Source organism: Canis lupus, chromosome 6, assembly GCF_003254725.2.
Source record: "Canis lupus dingo isolate Sandy chromosome 6, ASM325472v2, whole genome shotgun sequence".
NCBI lineage: Eukaryota > Metazoa > Chordata > Mammalia > Carnivora > Canidae > Canis > Canis lupus.
The window spans coordinates 50,953,203-50,974,118 of record NC_064248.1 but is presented as its reverse complement, the minus strand read 5'-3'; the positions used below and the strand labels follow the sequence as shown (position 1 = coordinate 50,974,118).

At 33.8% G+C, this 20,916-nt stretch overlaps 1 pseudogene; it reads left to right on the top strand.

The window, feature by feature from the left end:
* The first annotated feature begins 95 nt into the window (after positions 1-95).
* On the top strand, positions 96-20,589 carry LOC112679160 (mediator of RNA polymerase II transcription subunit 21-like; annotated as a pseudogene).
* Positions 20,590-20,916: the final 327 nt, after the last annotated feature.

Here is a 20,916-nt window from a genome sequence, read left to right as displayed (position 1 = left end):
AATATGTATAAACAGATATGGAATTTCAGCACAAAAACAGGAACAAAAAACAGATAAATGGAAATACTAGAAAATTACACACAGGAGCATTAGAGATGAAGAACTTCTCTGACAGATCCTTTCGAAGACAGATCCTTCGAAAGATTGAGGAAAGAATTAGAGAACTTGAAGAAAAGTCAGTAGAAATTATTTGATGTGTGGAAAAAAAAACACCCAGAAAAAAGCATTCCACATTTGTGGGGCAATATCTAACAAACTTGTAACTTGTTCAGTCCCAACAGAAGGACATAGTCAGAAAAAAATATGCAAAGAGGTAAAAGCCACAGATTTTCCTAAAATAGCAAAACATCACAAACAGCGTATCCAAGATTCTCAGAGAAACTGAAGCAGTGTAAATAATTTTTTAAAATCCCAAAGACAATACATATTCAAATTGCTAAAATGGAGAAAGACAATAAAAATAATGACAAAATTTGAAGACTAATAGGGAGAAAAGACAAATTGCATAGAGGAACAACGGACCTTGTTAGAAATTATACAAGCCACAAGACCATGTCATCTTTAAAGTATTAAAAGACAGAAAGGAAGAAAAGAAACCTGTCAACCCAGAATTATAGACCAAGTAAAAATAAAGATCTTTGTATTATAAACGAGAGATAATAAATTAATTACCAGCACTCATACACTTTAAGGAATATTAGTAGATGGAGTCCTTCAGACAGAAACTTAGAAATGTATAAAAAAATTAATTGCCCTGAGAATAGTGAAAATTAAAGTCAATATAAAATAATATTTTTTAATGTAACTTAAAATTATCTAACACAAAAAAAAGCAGTAACAATGTATTTTAATTTATAACATAGGTAAAATAAAGGTATGATAATAATAACACAATAGAAGGGAAAGAGGAATTAAAAGTTACTGTTAAAAGTTTCTTACAGGATAAACAAAGTGATATTCAAAATTTGAAGTTAGATTGCGATACATTAGGGATATATACTGTAAACTTGGGCAACCATTAAAAAAATGGAGGAGGTAGTTTAATAACACAATTGTGGAAATAAAGTATAATCATAGAAAATATTCAACTAGTCAAAAAACAGAAAAAGAAAACAAAAGAAAAAATAGGTCTCTCAAGAAATGAAAGAAGAACTCCTTTAAGCAGAAATAAAAGTGCACTAATTGGTAACAGGAAATCATATGGAAGTAATAATTTCACAGATAAAGGTAGATATATAGTAAAATTCAGAATAACCTAATGTTCCAGAGTTTGTGGGTTAGTTACTTAGAAAGTTAGTTACTTAAAAGTCAAAAGTAGTAAAAATAACTATATCTTCAGTAATTTGTTCATGGATACACAAGATAAAAAGGTATATATTTTGACATCAAAAGCATAAAGTATGTTGGGGGGTAAAAATGTAGAGCTTTAGAATGTGTTCAAACTTGTTACCAACCTAAAATTAACTGTTATAAATATAAGTTATTGTATGTAAGTCTCGTGGTAGCCACAAAGTAAAGACCTACAGTAAATACACAAAAAATAAAGGGAAAGAAACAAATAACAGATACAAAAATAGAAAAAAAGGGTATTGATTTAAATCTAACAATAATAATAATTACATTGAATAAAAATGACCTAAGCACTCCAATTAAAAAGCAGAGGTGGCAAGAACCCAACTTGAAATATGAAAATAGTGGGGCACCTGGGTGGCTTAGTTGGTTAAGTGCCCAAGTCTTGCTTTCAGCTCAGGTCATGATCTCAGGGTTGTGAGATCAAGCCCCACATCGAGCTCCACACTCAGTGTGGAGTCTGCTTGAGATTCTATCTTTTCCTCCCCCTGTGCACTCTCTAAACAAATAATAATCAATAAAATATTTAAAATAAATAAATATAAAAATAGTGATATGTTAAGAATAAAAGAATGGAAAAAGAATATATGACAAGTAAAATAGAGTCAAAAGAAAAGTTGATATGTTATACTAATATCAGACAAAGTGGACTTCAAAATAAGATTTTGAAGACAAAATCTCTTGATTTTGAAGAAAAAATCTCTCTTGTTTCAAAACAAGAAATAAAGAGAAATTACATAATGTCAACTATTATCATCACTAATAATAGGGTTAATTTATTAAGAAGGTACTATAATGCTAAATGCATGTGCATCTAATAATAGAGCTTCTGAAAATGCATGTGTCAAAACTGATAGAGCTAAAAGTAGAAATCAATAAATCTATAATTTTGGTTGGAGACTTCACACATCTCTCTCAGTAATTGATAGAATATATATGCTGGAAATCAATAAGGATATAGAAGAATTGAACAACACCATCAACCAGCTTGAACTAATTGACATGTATAGAACACTTTTTTGAACAAAAGCTAATCGGTTACATGTGCTTTTCAGGTATATAGAGGCATTTGCCAAAATAGCATATTAGACCATAAAACAAACTTCAACAAAAATTTAAAAGAATTAAAAGCATACTATGCATATTATTTAATCACAGTAGAATTTAACTAGAAATGAATAGTCAAAAGATACTTGGAAAACACCCAAAGATTGTAATTAAACAATGTACTTCCAAATAATTGCTTGATCATCAAGAAAATCAAAAGATATCAATAAGTATTTTTAATTGAATGCAAATTAAAACATATCACATTTAAAAATGGATGCGTCAGAAATACTTAGAGGAAAATTTATAGCATTAAATGATTAGGAAAGGAAAAGATATCCAAATCAATAATCTAAAATTCCGCCTTAGGAAACTAGGATGAGAAAAACTAAAATCAAGCAAGAAGAGGGAAATAACAAAGACAGGAGCAGTAATCAATGGAATTGAAATATAGTAGAGAAAAATTAATGTAACCAGACCTGTTTATTTGAGATTGATAAAATTGGCAGACTTATAGCCATATTTTTCCTTAAAAGGAGGAGACACAAGTTAAAAATATGAGGAATAAAAGAACAGCATCACTACAGATCCCGCAGACATTAAAATATAAGGAAATATTATGAATGACTTTTTTTGTATAAATTTCACAATAATGAAATGGACAAGTTCACTGAGAGACATTCACTCAAGGTGAACTAGACAAGTTGAATGGTTAAATAAATATGAAATTTGATTCACAATTAAAAACAATTTTGTAGATTTGTGGAAGTTAAAAGCCGTATGACTCAGCAAAATATGTGTTAACCAACCCAAGCCAAATGAAAACATACTTTCACATGAAAACCTGTGTGATCATAATTATGGTGGCTTTATTCATGGTCATCAAAAACTTGAAATAACCTAAACTGTCCATCAACTGGGGATTAAACATATGTAAATTCATACAATGGAACCCGACTGAGTAATAAAAAGAAATAAACTATTCATACATGCAACAATATGAATAAATCTCAAAAGCATTATGATCTGTAAAAGAACTATACTTGAATGTTCTGTATATTTTATTATGTCATTTATATTACATCCTGGAAAAGAAATGTCTGTTGGGGCAGAAAACAAATCAGTCATTGTCAAGGACTAAAAAGCAGGGAAGGGATTGACAAGAAAGGGTCACACGTGAACTTTTGGGGGGCAATGTAATGTTCTAATTCTTGGTTATGACAATCATAGTACCATTACTGTATTTTTCAATATTCATTGAACTCAAATCCCTTTTATTTCATAGAAAGACATATATAGATATTTATTGCATTTTAGTTTAGATTCCCTCCGAAGAACACTGAGACAAGTATTTAAGTAGAAATCTTTTGATTAGTAAGGGATCTCAGAAAAAAACTAATAGAGGAGAGACAAAATGTGGCAGAAAAGGAAGCAAGCCAATAAATTATGTAAAATTAAAAAAAGTTACTGCTATGGGTGGTTGAACTGAATTTCACCACGAAATTCAGGGAGGCATAACAGAACACCCATTTCAAAGTCAGCCCACTTAAAGGGCAAGAGATCTGAATAGTTTCCTATCAATTCCTATCAGTCATTGCTGGAAGGTGCCTCCAGATGTTATCATTGTCTGGTGCTCCTGATTTGCCATAAACACTGGAAAAAAGAGAAAGTCCTTGAACAAAAGTCTGTATATGCTGGAAGCTGGACACATTGCTGATGTGACTAGATATTTTACAACCGAAGGGTATAGACAGGACAGGACTACTACACTTAACAAACTAGAAGAGAGCATTTCTACAACGTGAAAAACATGTAGACGATATCATTCCTATTGGTGAAAATTTAGAAGCAGTTACCTTAAAATTAGAAATAAGACAAAAATATCTACTATCACTGATGCAAGTCAGTATTATATTGGCAGACCTCACTGATGCAATAAAAACTGGATAAAGAGATAAGTGACATAAGGACTGGGAAGGAAAAGATGAGATCACCATTATTTGCAGGTGATATATATATATTTCTACATAGTAAATGCTAGTAATGTCATAGACAAACTGTGGAATAATATTGAGAGAGTTTAGCATGATTTCTAAGCATAGATCAGTATATGAAAACATATATCTCCTGTATACCAGCAATAACCACATAGAAAATGTAATAGAAACAAAGATCATGTACTCACTAGCAATAAAAACTATATAACATTATAGGGAAAGTTACAAAATTTTACTAAGTGATATAAAAAGATCTAAGTAAGTTGAAAGAAACATTTTTCATGAATGTTAAGATTCAATACTGTAAAGATGTCAGTTCACTCAAATTAAGTAATAAATTCAGTGCTGTTCCATTAGAAATTCAAAGAATCATTCTGAGGGCACTTGACAAAATCATTCTAAAACTCACACAAAATAAGAAAGTTCTGAAAGGAATGTGGAAAAGGGACTTACCATATACCAAGATATGTTACAAAATTACAGGTACTAAAACAGTGTATTTTTGGCACAGGAGTCAGTAGTTAGATCAATAGAAGAGAATAAAGAACTTGGAAAGAGTCATAATTCTTGCAAAACCTGCCATAAGATAAATGGGACACTTCAAATTAATTAAGGATAGACTATATTCCATTAAAAGCATTGACCCAATTGGCTTTTTCTGTGGGAAAAAAATGGTGAAATCATAGCATTAACTCAAACTATGCAGAGAAACAATTTCCAGTTGAATTAAAAACCTAAATGTAAGAAATTTTTAAATAATTGAAAAAAATATGAGATTAATTGTATACACCTAAAATAAGAAGCCTTCCTTAACTAAAGCAGCAAGACTAGATTATAAAAGAAGTATTGGTCAAACTTGACATACGAATTATTTTTCTGTGTGTGAAACCTAGGCACTATAATATTTTATAAGGAACAGAAGGGGGAAATATCCCAACTCATTTACCAAGAATATAAGCCAGATAGCTGATACATAGACAGATCAGATAAATAGATGGTGGTGATGATGATAGATATATAGGTGATATTTCTTTACAAATTCTGACTATAATTCAGTTAACCACCTTCTCTACATCTTTTCTACATCTAGTAGACTTAGATTACATAAAGCATCCGAAACAAACTGCTTCTCAAATTGTGCACACAGGCTCAAGAAAATTAATACAGATGCTCACTGTTAAATTACTTGTGCTAACTTTTACATTGAACAAATAGGACTTGCTTTTTGATACCTCGTAGATAAAAATCAGGTCATGTTTCAAGACTCCTTTGGGCACTCTCAGCAGAATCCCCTCTGCTTCTTAAGCAGGCACCTAAATAATATTGTTCTGTTTTCAATTTTCAAAATATTGTGCAGTTCAATATTCTCAAGAGACCTCTACTTTTAGTCAAGATGGAGTAACAGGGACCAGATTTCCCCCCACTTGAAACAAATAACAGATGATATGTATGTTTACACCATACAGCAAAGGCTAGTGATCTCCAAGGGGTGGGAAACAAAAAGAGATGAGCTCTGCAATTGCTACAGCTTACTGCTTTGAATTTCTGGGAGGCAGTGCTTGAAAGGGGAGACTGAAGCAGAATCCAGGTGACTTCCTGAGCTAAGGAGGCAGAGCTGAAGCCTGGAAACACTAAGGCAGCTGGGGCACAGGATATCTACAGAAGGTCCCACAGAGAATTCTGTAGGTCACTGTGCGCATGTGAGGAAACTACCCAAGGTTGGGGATAGAATCATCTGAAGGAAGAAAGGGAGCAATGCCCAGTTCTCACACTGCCTTGCCCCCCAACCCAGTCTCAGCTAAGTGTTCTTCTCTTGTCTACCAATAACTGTACTCCTTCCATAACACCAGTTTTAACCTTCCTACTCTCTAGCCACTACCGGTTACCTCCTGGGTTTACTCTCTTCATGTGCTGACAGCAGCACTTCCACAGGGATAAGAAACAAATAAGAAAACTTTAGCAAATCACTACAACTAATATCACCAAAAAATACACGATTTATCTAATTTCTATGATAAAGACACACACACACACACACACACAAAGCACTTGGAAATTAAAAATATGATAACAAAAAATGTTTAATTCCACAGAATGGCAAAAGATACCTTGAAAACAGTAAGACTAATAGGTATACTTTGTCAGGCACCATTTCCCTGAAAGCTAGTGAAGGACGTTATACAGAAAAACAAAGCAATAATCCACAAATTGGAAACTATGGGATCCAAGAAACAAGGATCGAAGGCAGGATAGTAGAAAAAGAAGTCACCAAAGGGACATCTGTGCAATAGATAAAACCTGTCCAGAATAGAGGATAAATGGAAGGGTCTGGAGGATACTCTCCAGAAAGAAAGTATACACACACACACACACACACACACACACACACTCACACACAGTTTCATTGTTAAATATTTGGAAAGCCATATGAACTTGTTGGTACTTTTGGGAAGAATTAGCAACACACACTTAGGGTAAATGAAATGAAAAAACAAGAGAATTGTTTTTCAAGGGATGTGGAAGATAGAGAAGATTGTGCTAGAAAGGAAACAATCATAACATGCTGCTCGGCTCCACAATGAGTAATGCTCCTATCGACATGAGGTCGGCACTGCCTATTGACTTAATCAAATGTGATATAACTATTTTTATAAGGATTGCAGAAGAGAATCAATGGGGGAAGGGGAATGAATATAAAATGAAGGTAATTATATATTAAAAATCAAGCCAAGTAATAGCAACAAAAGTATATTATATATAAATACTGGGAAAAACATGGGAAAGAGTTGAAAAATGATTGTTCCTGAGGAGAAGGACTGAAAGATAAAGCAAAGAGGACCTTTTAACACTAACTGTTTCATTTTTACCTTGATCAAATTAAAAATTTATATTAAAATATTCATTTAAGCATTTTTATTGTAAATCATCTCAAATTCTTTTGGGTATCAAATAAGTGGAAAAGATGATAGATAGATAGATAGATAGATAGATAGATAGATAGATAGATGATAGATAGATGATAGATAGAGGCTCTTTGTGCATTATTTATTCACCATCACTCATTGATTTACTAGATAATTATCCTTGAGCCAGAATGCATGGAAATACAATTCGATAATGCTTCCTCAGAGTAGTTATCAAAAGCTTATTGTTAATGTGACTCAGTATCAAGCATTTCAAGACAGGTGCTGTCCAAACTTGCAAGTGGCCAAGCCCGTCTCTGCTTTGTCTTCCCTTTATTAATCAAAATGGCTTTACTTAACTTTATAAGAGTTGGGCATATGTTTTCTCTCAAACAAAAGACAGACATTATCCTTCATCCTGGTGTCATGAACTATTTCTATTAAGTGAAACATTTTAGAAATTGCTGTAGGTGTTGACTAAGTGTGCAGCCCATTCCCTTTTGTACCAGCTTCTGCTTCGGCTTTGCAAGAAATTTCACTAATTGTGGCAACCGCCTTCCCCGGGGTGCTGCTGATCAGTGGGTGTGCACCGAGTGTTATTGCTGCTGCTGGTTGTCTCCTCTTGGCCAACTCAGCTTATACTTCGTGTCTGACTACAGTCTTAGAAAATTTTCTCTTTTCTGGAAATTTTATGGTGCCATGCTGGCATGCAGAACCTTGCTGACCCTAATTAAGGACAGCCCTAAAGTTGAAATGTGATGTGTTTTAAAGACACCAGGAAGCCAGTAGGCCTAAGTTCAAATGTCTGATTACCCTCTGAGCTATTCTGATCTTGAATTCAGCATGTAACATTACTTAACTCAAAGAACATGTGTTTCATACTCTTTCTATGAATGATTACTGGCTTGCCTCTCTCTGTCAGTCCTCTGGCTCTCTTCCAGAGCTCTGGGCCACTCTATCTAGTGTTTGTCATATGTCACCATTTGAAGGCAACATCAGTGACTCAGCTGTAAGTCAGTAACTTATTTCTTCTCCCCTTTCATTTATTCCTAATCTTAGTAAATGTGTCATTCTTTATGTGCTCTTCATTCTGTTTCCTATGTACCTGCTTCTCTGTGCTGGCTGACACAATCATCCACGAAAGCCTTACAGAATGCAGATGCTTAATACCCACCGAGGCCTATTAAATCAGAATTTCCAGGGATGAGGTTAACTAGGTGTAATTTTTAAAAGCACCACAGTAATTATGCTGGGGAATTAATTTGAGAACTAGGATATGTCTCTCATTTCTTCAGTCACACTGGTTCCATTTAGACCTCATTGCCTCTTGCCTAGATCATTGCTGCAGATTCCAACTGCCTTCGTGAATCCTGTTTCAACCCTTTTAAATACACTGTCCATTTTTTTAAATCAATCAATCAATTAATTAATTAAAATGAATATTGATTGGAGGCCTTGCTCAGTAAGGAGTTTTTCTCCACCATGCTGCTAGAATCATTTTTTTTTTTTAATGCAAGTCTTATCATGATGTTCTGTTGTTTAAAATCCTTGTAATGGTTCTTTTTTACACCCTCAGAATAAACTCCAAACTCATTAACAGAGCATGATCTTGCCCCATTTTTTTTACTAACTCAAATCCATTCAATACCCAGCCAAGGTATTTGCTGTTTTCTAAATAGCTAAAAATCTAATGAGATCATCTAATATAATATTGAAGAGCTTATGCATGGAATCATTTAGATCTGGTTTCAATATACCACCTTGGTACTTACTATCTACTTGTCCACAGCAAGATACTTAATTTTCTAAATCTCTCAATTTTCTTCTCTGCAAAATGGATATAATAATGACTACTTTATATGGATATTGAGATGAGTAAATTAAATAATTTATCTAAAGTTCATGACACAAAATAAATACCCAGTTTGGGTGACTATTACTGGTGGCTATTATTTACACGCGTTCTTTTCTGCTTAGAATGTATTCCTTCACTCTTTTTCACCTGAATTATCCTCCACTTGATATTTAAGCCTTAGCTAGTCATATTTTCCTCCAGGAAGTCTTCCCTTACAACCACTTTTCACAGGAACCCTAATCTTTCTTCTATGTCAGGGGTCACCAACTATGGCCTACAGACCAAATCTGACCTATTACCTATTTTGTATAGGATGTAAGTAAAGGATGTTTTTTATATTTTTAAATGGTTTAGAAAGAAATCAAAGGAAGATACATGGAAATCATATAAAATTCAATCCTCAGTGCCCATAAATAAAGTTTTAGGGGAACACAGCAATGCCTGTTTGTTTACAAATTGTCCATGGACGCTTTAACGGAACAGCAGAACGGAGTAGTTGCAACAGAAAATGTGTGCCCCACAAAGTCAAAAATATTAGCTCTCTGACTCTTTTCAGAAAACAGTTTGCCGATCCCTGCTCTACCTATCCTAGCAGTGGCCATCCTGTATTGTCTGTTCACTTGTCTCTCCACACCGATGACCTCCTTGAGGTCAGAAACCGTGTTTTTTCCTTCCTTTAATGCTTTGCACACTGCCCGTGTGTTCTCAGATAGTAAGCTCTCAATATATCCTTGTTGAGTAAATAAAAGAAATATTTTCCTAACAGTGTCTTTTTTCCTTTGTCAAATACAGCAACAATGTATGACTAAACATTTTGTATGAATTCAGAGTAATAACAAGTTCCTAATTTCATTTAGGTTTTACCTATCTGTCAGCTTTATAGCCCCTAACATATATTATTTCATGAAGCATAGCCTTAAGAAATAAATCATGTTATTGTTCCTTTTTAATATATATAAGAAGCCAGGGGCCCAAGACCTCAACTAATTTGACTAAGGTCCCAGAAGTAGGATGTAACAAAGCCGGACAATCTCACTCAAAGCCTCACAATGACTATGCTGTAAAGCCTTCTATTGAAAATGAAGAGGGAGCTGAAATAAGATGAGGTGTTTGTTTTAATAAGCATTATTTTAAACAACAATGTTCTAAAATAAGTTCAAAATAAAATGTAAAGATGTAGACTAGCTCATTCTGGACAATCCTTTGTGATAAAATACAGAAGAGTACATTAGATTATAGTATATGCTTGGATCTTAATGATCTGTTCTTCTTGTCACTTTTGTCAGGCAAATGCTGAAAAACATTCAAAGAGCCTTATTACTTCTCTATTATAAAATGTGTCTTAAAGCTAGACTGTTGGTTTTGCTTAACATTGAAAGTGAATAGCAAGAATGAATGACAAACGCAACCCTTTAGAAATATGATTCAGTCGCCCCCAGAACGCACCTCACATCTTAGATGAAATATAAAGAAACATTATTAAATAGAAACCTTCAAGAGTCATGTCAAAATTAATAAGTGTTCGTTTAAGTGCTGTAGTAGAGAAAAATTCAGTTGCCTTCAAACATACTGAAGTTATTTGTTTAGACATTGATAAAATATGACAAAAGTAAATAAGATCTTTAAAAACAGAGATTATATGCTAATATAATTTCAGTCCTTGATAATATAGCTCAAGTTGCTTTACATTTATTAAATAATTCCATGTTATTGTTTTAGCTGGAATTCCCATTGATTTAGCCTTTATCTAATAACAATCAATATCATTATTACTGCTTTTGTAGAGCATAGGTCTCTCTACACACAAAGAATGATTATACTATTTTTAACTTTTTACAACTAATAGTAAGATAAAATAAAAATTGTAATGATATATCAAATACTTATAGCAATAAAAATTTTCCCAGGGCAGCCCGGGTGGCTCAGTGGTTTAGTGCCGCCTTCACCCCAGGGCCTGATCCTGGAGACTCAGGATCAAGTCCCACGTCAGACTTCCTGCATGGAGCTTGCTTCTCCCTCTGCCTGTGTCTTTGCCCCGCCCCCTCACTGTCTCTCATGAATAAATAAATAAAATCTTAAAAAAATAAATAAAATAAAAAATTTCCCAGAAGAGTTAAATTTTTCTGCATATTTAGTAGAATTTATCAAATAGAAATAATAAGTTTAATTTTTCGTTAGAAAATAATTAGCAGGGATCCCTGGGTGGCGCAGCGGTTTGGCGCCTGCCTTTAGCCCAGGGCGTGATCCTGGAGACCCGGGATCGAATCCCCCATCGGGCTCCCGGTGCTTGGAGCCTGCTTCTCCCTCTGCCTGTGTCTCTGCCTCTCTCTCTCTCTGTGAGACTATCATAAATAAATAAAAATTTATTAAAAAAAAAAAAAGAAAATAATTGGCAAAGATGATGGATCTTTATTTTATTTATTTTTTTAAAAAGACTTTATTTATTTATTTGACAGAGAGAGCACAAGCAGGGGAAACAGCAGAGGAAGAGGGAGAAGCAGGCTCCCTGCTGAGCAGAAAGCCTGATGCGGGACAGGATCCCAGGATCCTCGGATCATGACCTGAGCCGAAGGCAGATGCTTAAGCAACTGGGCCACCCAGGCACCCCCAGATCTTTATTTTAGAAAAGAAAAGTAAAACAATTCATAGCAATATTGTAGATGTAAACCAAAGAAAACAATAATTATAGTAAATGAAAATGGCCTATACTCTGAAGGTAAAAGACAAAGATTTTTAGAGTGGATTAAAAAAAAAGACCAAACTCCATACTGATTTAAGTAACCTATTCAAATATAAAGACACAGGGGTGCCCAGGTAGCTCAGTGGGTTAAGCCTCTGACTACTGATTTTGGCTGGGGTCATAAGGTCTGTCAGCATCGAGACCTTGTTACCTCAGCCATGACCCCAGCACGAGATCAAGCCCTACGTGGGACTCCATGCTCAGCACAGGGTCTGCTTGAGATTCTCTCTCTCCCTCTCCTTTTGTCCCCCCGCCCCCCGCCGCTCTCTCTCTCTCTCAAATAAATAAATAAAAGCTTTTTGAAAATAAAGACATACATAGGTAAAAGTAAAAAGAAAAAGATACACCATGCTAATGCTAAGCATAAAAATCTGGAGTGGCTTTACTAATGCCAAAGTAAATTTCAAAACAAGAAACATTACCAGAGAAAATGATATTCGTTCAGTTATGACAAAGGATCAATTTACCAAAAATATACAATCGTAAATGCTTATATACATAATTATAGAGTCTGAAAACAAATGAAGCTAAAATTGACAACTCAAGGGAGAAATAGACAAATCAATTATAGTTTGAGTTCAACCATATTGTCTCAGCAATTCATAAAACAGAAAAGCAATAAAGTTACAGAATATTCTAATAAAACCATCAACCTACTGGACCATATATATAAAAATATATAATATAATAATAATGAATAAGTGATATAATAATAAAAGAATTATAATTTATAATTACTATACATCTGAATAATCTACCAACAACAGCTGAATATGCTATTTTCATATTTTACGTGGGACATTTACCAAGATAGACCATATTCATGCTCATTCATAAGATAAATCTCAGCAATTAAAAAAAATTAAATCATAAAACTTGACTACTATGAATTTAAGTTAAAAATCATAATAGAAATCTTCCTAGAAAACCTTAATATTTGGAGATTAAACAATATATTTCTAAATATTTTTTTATCAAAGAAGAAATTAAAAGAAAGAATATATTTTGAAATGAATTAACTAAATGAAAATACAACATGAATATCCATGAAATGCAGCTAAAGCAGTAACTAGAGAGCAATATATAACTATAAATGTTGACATTATAAAAAGAAATACCTAAAATGAATTATCTAAGCTTTCACCTTAAGAAGCTGGGGGAAAAAAAGCTAAAAATAAAAATAAAAAAAATAAAACATTTTTTTAAAATTTTAAAGTTTTTATTGAAATTCCAGTTAGTTAACATACAGTATAATATTAGTTGCGGGTATAGAATTTAGTGATTCAACACTCCATACAATACCAGGTACTCATCACAAGGACACTCCTCAATCTCCATCACCTGTTTAACCCACCCACCTCCCCTCTTGTAACCATCAGTTTGTTCTTAATAGTTAAGAATCTGTTTCTTGGTTAGCCTCTCTCTCTATTTCCCTATGATTATTTGTTTTTTAAATTCCACAAATGAGGGGCACCTGGATGGCTCAGTGTTGAGCATCTGCCTTCGACTCAGGTCATGATCCGAGGGTCCTGGGATTGAGTCCCGCATCAGGCTCCCCAGTGGGAGCCTGCTTTTCCCTCTGCTTATGTCTCTGCCTCTCTCTCTCTCTGCATCACTCATGAATAAATAAATAAAATCTTAAAAAAAATAAGTTCCACATATGAGAAAAATCAAGAGCACAGGAAACAGCAAGTATTGGCAAAGGTGTGGAGAAAGAGGAACCCTCTTGCACTGTTGGGAATGTAACCTGGTGCAGCTACTCTGAAAAACAGTATGGAAGTTCTTCAAAAAAGTTAAAAAATACTAGCTATTTGCCTAAAGAATACAAAAATACTAATTCAAAGAGATAAAGAATTTTTTAAAAGCAAAACCACATGTTATTTCTTTGAAAATGTAAACAAAATTAATAAACTGTTAGACTGAAGAAGAAAAAGAGGGAGAACACAACTTATTAATTAAGGAACATAAAAGGGGTTCTTGATACAGATTGTATAGACATTAGAAGGACAATAATAGAAAGCTATAAACTTAATAAATTCAATAACCTAGATCAATAAAACTTTCATTTAAAAACAAAATTATCAAAACTGCTTCAAAAAACTTAAAAATCTGAATACGCACATATCTGTTAAAGAAATTGGAATTGTGATACATAAGCTTCCTACAAAAAACTCTCAGCCCAGAAACTTTCATTGGTGATTAATATCAAGTCGTTTTTATCTTTAAAATAAAACTTTATCTCAAGTTTTATTTAACATTTAAACATCAATTGTAGGGGTGCTTGAGTGGGTCAGTCAGGTAGGCATTTGCCTTGGGCTCAGGTCATGATCTCAGAGTTCTGGGATCGAGCCCTCAATAAGGCTCTCTGCTTAGCAGGTAGCTGCTTCTCCCTCTCTCCTTCCTGCTTGTGTGTTCCATCTCTCTCTCTCTTTCTCTGACACATGCACTCTCATATGAATACATAAAATCTCTTTAAAAAGATAAACATCAATAATAATTTACCATTTTAACAAAATAAGAAGAAAATTTACAGAATAATCTCAATAGATGTAGAAATTCATTTAACAGAATTTGACATCCATTGATGATGAGCCATTGGAAAAACAAAACAAACAAACAAAAAAATGAAACAGGAGGGACACCTAGGTGGCTCAGTTAAGCCTGGGAATCTTGGTTTTGGTTCAGGTCATGATCTCAGGATGGTGAGATGGAGCCTCATGTTGGGCTCCCTGCTCACTGGGGAGACTGCTTGAAATTCTCCCTATCCCTCTCTCCCTGCCCCTCCCATCCCATGCTTTCTCTCTAAAATAAATAAATCTTTAAAAAAAAAGTAACAGGAGGGAGTCTCTTTAATTGGATATAGAGTTTTATTTAAATCTTTTTTTAACCTCATAATTAATAGTGAAACACTGGATGCTTTCCTGTTAATATTAGGAACAAGTAAGTCTTATTTAGTACAATATATAAGAATACAGAAAAAGAAGCACACAAATTATTTTCTAAAGTAGCTGCACCTTTTACAAATCCACCAGCAACATGTGAGGTTTGTTATTTTACCACATCCTTATCAACTTGTTTTCTGTATGAAACATATATGTATATTTTCATAAATATTTCTGCAAATATACAATAGGTATATTTTTATAAATGGTTTATAAATATAAAAAATATAAATCTAAAAAGAGGCATACAGCTTGGAAATAAAAGTGTAGAAATCTCTTATTCTTTATCCAGATGATAGAAAGTACATGAACACTCCTAAGAAATCTGTGAAAAATCCAGGAGAAGTAAAAAGTAAGCTTGTATGGTCACAAGATTAGAGGCCTCATATAGAAAACGCAATTGCATTTCTGTATTAGTAATGAAAAATTAGAAATTGAAATTTTAAAAATACGATTTATAATATCATTACAAAACACGAATATTTTCTGGGTAGCAATATGTACAAAATCTGCACAATGACAACTGTAAATCATGGCTGAGAAAAGACTGAAATAAATGAAGAGATATATTCGTGGATTGAAAGAATCAGTATTTTCATTTTTTTTTTTTTTTAAGTAAGGTCCATGTCTAGGGTGGATTCCAACACAGGGCTTGAACTTGAGTAAGACCTGAGCTGAGATCAAGAGCCAGACACTTAACTGACTGAGCCACCCAAGCATCCTGTAAAAGCCAGTATTTTTAAAATATCGTCTACCAAATTGATCAAGTGATTTAAGACAGTCTTGATCAAAAGCCCAGCAAGACTTTTTATAGAAATTGACAAGTTGATTCTAAAATTAATATTGAAATTGCAAGAAGCCAGATAGACAAAACAATTTTGAAAAAAGCAGAAAAAATTTGGAGGAGTTATACCATATTATTTCAGATTCACGTCATAGCTACAACCATGAAGACAGTACAATATTGGTATGAGGTTAGGTATATAAATCAATGCAATTAAATTGAGAATTTAGAAGAAGATCCACAATGTATAGCAAATTATTTTTTTAAGTTGACAAGGTGATTTTGTGGATAATGGATAATATTTTCAACAAATGGGCCTGGAAAAAATACATATCCATATGTAAGAAAATGAATCTGATCTTGATGAACTTTATCTCCCTCCACATGCAAAAAAATAATAATTTAATAAAGTTCATAAAAGCCAAATTATAAAACACATAGAAGAAAATATAGGAGAAAATCTTCATTATTTGGGGACATACTAAGATTTCTCAGCTAAAACAAATAGCACTTTTAAAAACTAGTAAGTTCTTTTTTCTTTTTTTAAGAGAGAGAGAGAGAAGATTGGGGCGGGGGGGGGGGGCGGAGACAGAGAAAGAATCTTAAGCAGGCTCCATACCCAGCATAGAGCCAATGAGGGACTTGATCTCATGACCCTGAGATTATGACCTGAGCCAGAATCAAGAGTTAGATGCTTAACAGACTGACCACCTAGGCACCCCTAAAAATGATAAATTGGTCTTAATCAAAATGAAAACCTTCTGTTCTTCAAAAGACATGGTTACGAAAATGAGAAAGCAAGCCACAAACTGGGAAAAAGTATTTACGATACATTTATCTGATGAAAGACTTGTATCCAAACTAGATAGATAGATAAGATGATGATAGAAGATAGGTAAGTAGGTAGGTAAGTAGGTAGGTAGAGGTAGATAAATGATATAGACACTAGATATAGATGTAGTTATAAACTCCTACAACTGTATAAGAAACAAACTAAATTTGTTTAAGTAGCATAAGTTTGAATGGAAGCTCAGAAAAGAAGATATAAAAATGGTCAATGAAAACAGGTAAAGATGCCCAACATCCATCATCAGAGAAGTGCAAATTAAAACTGTAATAAAATAACTTACACATTCACTAGAATGGCAAAATGTAAATGACTGATGATACCAAGTGTTTGCAAGAATGTTGAGCAACTGGAAATTTCTATATTAGTGTAGGAAATATAAAATTGTATAACCTGTTTGCTCCATTTGGCAATCCATCTGACAATAAAGTTTGACCTAGAGATTCTACTGTTAAGTTGCTGCACCCCCCAATATGAAAAATACGTGCACATTAAATTTTGTACACAAATGTTTATGAAAACTTTACTCAAATATCAAAAAGTAAAAATAACTCATATCCATGAATAGGTGTGTTGATAAATGAATTGTATTTTTACAATTGAATACTACTCAGCAATAAAAAAGGATGAACTATCAATAAATACAAAACCATGATTGAATCAGGGTACAAATGAATACATACTGTCCAATTTCATTTATGTGAAACCTAACAAGCACCATATCTATTACATAGTAACAGAAACCAGATAAATGGCTTCCAGGTGCTAAAAGATGGGTATGAGAATCATTTGGTAAGGCTTAAGGGAATGCTTGGAGAGGTAAAAATATTTTTTATCTCTAATGTGGAGGTGATTTACAGATGTACAAATTTATTAAAGCATAGTGATGTCTACACTTAAAATGGGTACATTTTGTTATGTAAATTATATCTCAATAAAGTTGATTTAAAAATATTAGAGTAGATAAAATTTTTGAAAATAGGCATAGATTTGTCAAATTACTATGTAATGCTATTGGTACAGTTCAGTTGTACACCTGAAATTAATGTAACATTGTATGTCAACTATGCTTCAATAAAAAATATTGATAATAGGCTTCAGAAAATAGATGTTTCAAACATATTGCCTGATATATGAAATGTGTAACTTTAAGCTGAGGCAATTTCATAATATTTTTTCACAATATTTTTCAAAAATTAAATATATATATATATATACACACATTTTCTGACTCAGTACTTCCAGAATAAAAAATGTATACTAGAGATACACACTTCCATGTTCGATGTGACATATGTATAAGGTTTTCATTCCATAACTGTTTGTAATAGTAAAAAAAAGAAAGAACCCAAATGTCTGTCAATAGAAGATTGGTTAGTAAAACAAATGAGGATATATTCATTTAATGGAATACTATCCAGCTATATATGTAAAAAAAAAAGATGACAATGTCCTTTATTTTTGAAGTGGAATAATCTGTAAGACACACTATTTTTAAAAAGCAAGGTGCAGATCAATTTTTATAGTACACTGTGTTGGGCTTATAATGTATTTGCTTGTGCGTGCTTAAAGTTCTCAGGGGGATCTTCTAAATGGAAAACACTGGGAGTCAGAAGTTGGAGGAGAATTTTTAATGAATACAGTTCTAAACTTTCTGACTTTTAACCATTTAAAAAATAAATAGAATTAAAAGACAATATGGGGCACCTGTCTGGCTCAGTCAGTAGAGCATGCAACTCTTGATCTCAGGGTTCTGAGTTTGAGCAAAATTAAGTGCAACTGGCAGAAACCCAGAGGCATTGACAGAAGATTCAAGGGCCAGATCTTGGTGCCCAACACTAGTTATGGGAGCAACAAGGAAACAAAGCACATGCTGCCCAGTGGCTTCAGGAAGTTCCTAGTCCACAGCTCAAGGAGCTGGAAGGGCTGCCAATGTGTAACAAATCTTATTGTGCAGAGATTGCTCACAAGTATTCTCCAAGAACCACAAAGCCATTGTGGAAAGAGCAGCCCAGCTGGCCATCAGAGTCACAAATCCCAATGCCAGGCTGCATAGCGAAGAAAATGAATACACAGCTTATGTGCGTGTCATATTTGTGTTAATAAAACCATAAAACTAAAAAAAGAAACCCATGTTGGGGGTAGATATTACCTAATAATAAAACAATCTTTCAAAAAAAATAAAATGCCATTGGTATATGAATAAACAAAATAGACAAAGAAGTGGAGTATTGTTAAGCAACAGACTCATGAATTTTTGCAAATTGATATCAAAGTAGTCACCCAAATGATGAAGATAGAATTGGCTATTTCATAAACAGTGTTAGAGAGTTGAAAAAAATAAGACCTGAATTTTGTGAGTAATCTTTTCAAAATCAGGTACCTCAAAAGGAAACTCAAACTGGTTTCAGATAATTTATTGGCTTACCTAACAAATGTTTAGGGAAGTACTGAGTTCCCGTGTGGCTTGATGCCATGCCACAATACATACAGTATTATCCAGATCTGATTCTCTTCCTTTCTTGGTTTTATTTTGCTTTTATTCTGTGTGCTGGTTTCATTGTTAGACAAGGTCTATGCCTAAGCCTAAGCTAGCTCTAAACATCATATGTCTCTTTTCATATCCAATGAATAGTATTATCATTTAAAATGAACTGAATTTCATCTATCAAATATAATTCATGATATTAGTAGACTTAAAGAGAAAAATTATGTAATTTTTACAATTGAGGCTAAAGAGGCATTTGATAAAAAGCAAACTATAGTTTTCCAAAAGGCATTAGCAAATTAGGAATAGAAGAAGACTATCTTGGGGCACCAATGTGGCTCAGTCTGTTGAACATCTGACTTTTTTATTATTTTTAAAAATTTTTGAACATCTGACTCTTGATTTCAGCTCAGGTCATGACTCAGGGTTGTGAGATGGAGCCCCGTGTCAGGCTCCTTGCTCAGTGGGGAGTCTACTTGAGATTCTCTCTCTCCCTCTGCCTCTCCCCCACCCCGAGCATACACTGTCTCTCTCCTCCCTCCCTCTCTAAATAAATAAATAAATAAATAAATAAATAAATCTTTAAAAATGAAAAATACTATCTTTAACATAGTAAGGTATATATACCAAAGCCTACAACAAACTTTGTACCTAATAGAAATACTTCTAATGCATTTGCTTTAAGATGAGGAACAGTGGTAACACTGCTACTATTTAACATGCTATTGGAGGTTCTGGCAAAGACTATAAAGGATGAGAAAGAAATAAGCATTAGAAAGTAATACATAAAATTGACATAATTTTCAGATAATATGAACATCTACTTAAGAGAGATTTGGTTCTCTACGCCAAGAGCCAAATAGAAATTCAGAGGATAACTCAATGGCAACAATAACAATAAATTGCCTGGGAATAGCCTTAAAAGAATACATAAGATCTCTGTGGACAAAGCCTCAAAGCTCTAAATAACATAGATGAAGATTTAAATCATTGGTGTTCCATGCTCTTGGATAATGTCTCAATATTATAAAAAGTCTCTGCTGTCTAAATCAACCTATATATTCAAGGGAACCACAAACAAAATTTGATGTATTTTCTTAGGAATACTCTATAGTGTACTTTAAAGAAAGAAATGACCTACAAATAGTTAATTCAACCTTTAAAAACAAAAGAGGGGCTTTAGCCTCCCTTGGCTTGTGGAAGAACGTGGTGGATGGGCTCGTACAGTGCAGGACGTGATGAATTCACTTGCAGATCAGTTTTCTAATACTATTGGAGTGTCTTAGCACTGTAGCCCTCCTGCTTCTTTACTAACATTCAGACAGCAATTAACCAAGATCAGTCAGCTAATCCTACCGAAGAATATGTCCAGTTTTTGCAGCATGGATGGCATGAGCCGCAAAGACATTGATGTTTTGATGGCTTCATTACCCAGCGAAGAATCTGCAGCTGCTCTACAGGCCGCTAGCTTGTATAAACTGGAAGAAGAAAACCACGAAGCTGCTTCATGTCTGGAAGATATTGTTTATCAGGGGACATGCTTCTGGAAAACAAACAAAATGTACTTGCTGATATTGCACAATCACAACTGAAGACAAAGAGTGATACCCATAGCCAGTCTCTTCCAGATTCATAGTACCAGTATATACCATGCGGCTGGGAAAAGAACTATTTGAGTGCCTTGAAGAATTCTGCATCAGAGGCACCTGGGTGGCTCAGCTGGATAAGCGTCTTCCTTCATCTCAGGTCATGATCTCAGGGTCCTGGGATCGAGCCCCACATCGAGCTCCCCTCTTGGCGGACAGCCTGCATCTCCCTCTGCCTCTGCCCCTCCCCTCCACCTGTGCACTCTCTCTCTTTCTCTCAAATAAATAAAATCTTTTAAAAAATTCTTCATCAAATCTAGATGTAAGCCTTACCAGCAGTTACAGAAACATTAAGCACTATGACACATGTTATCTTT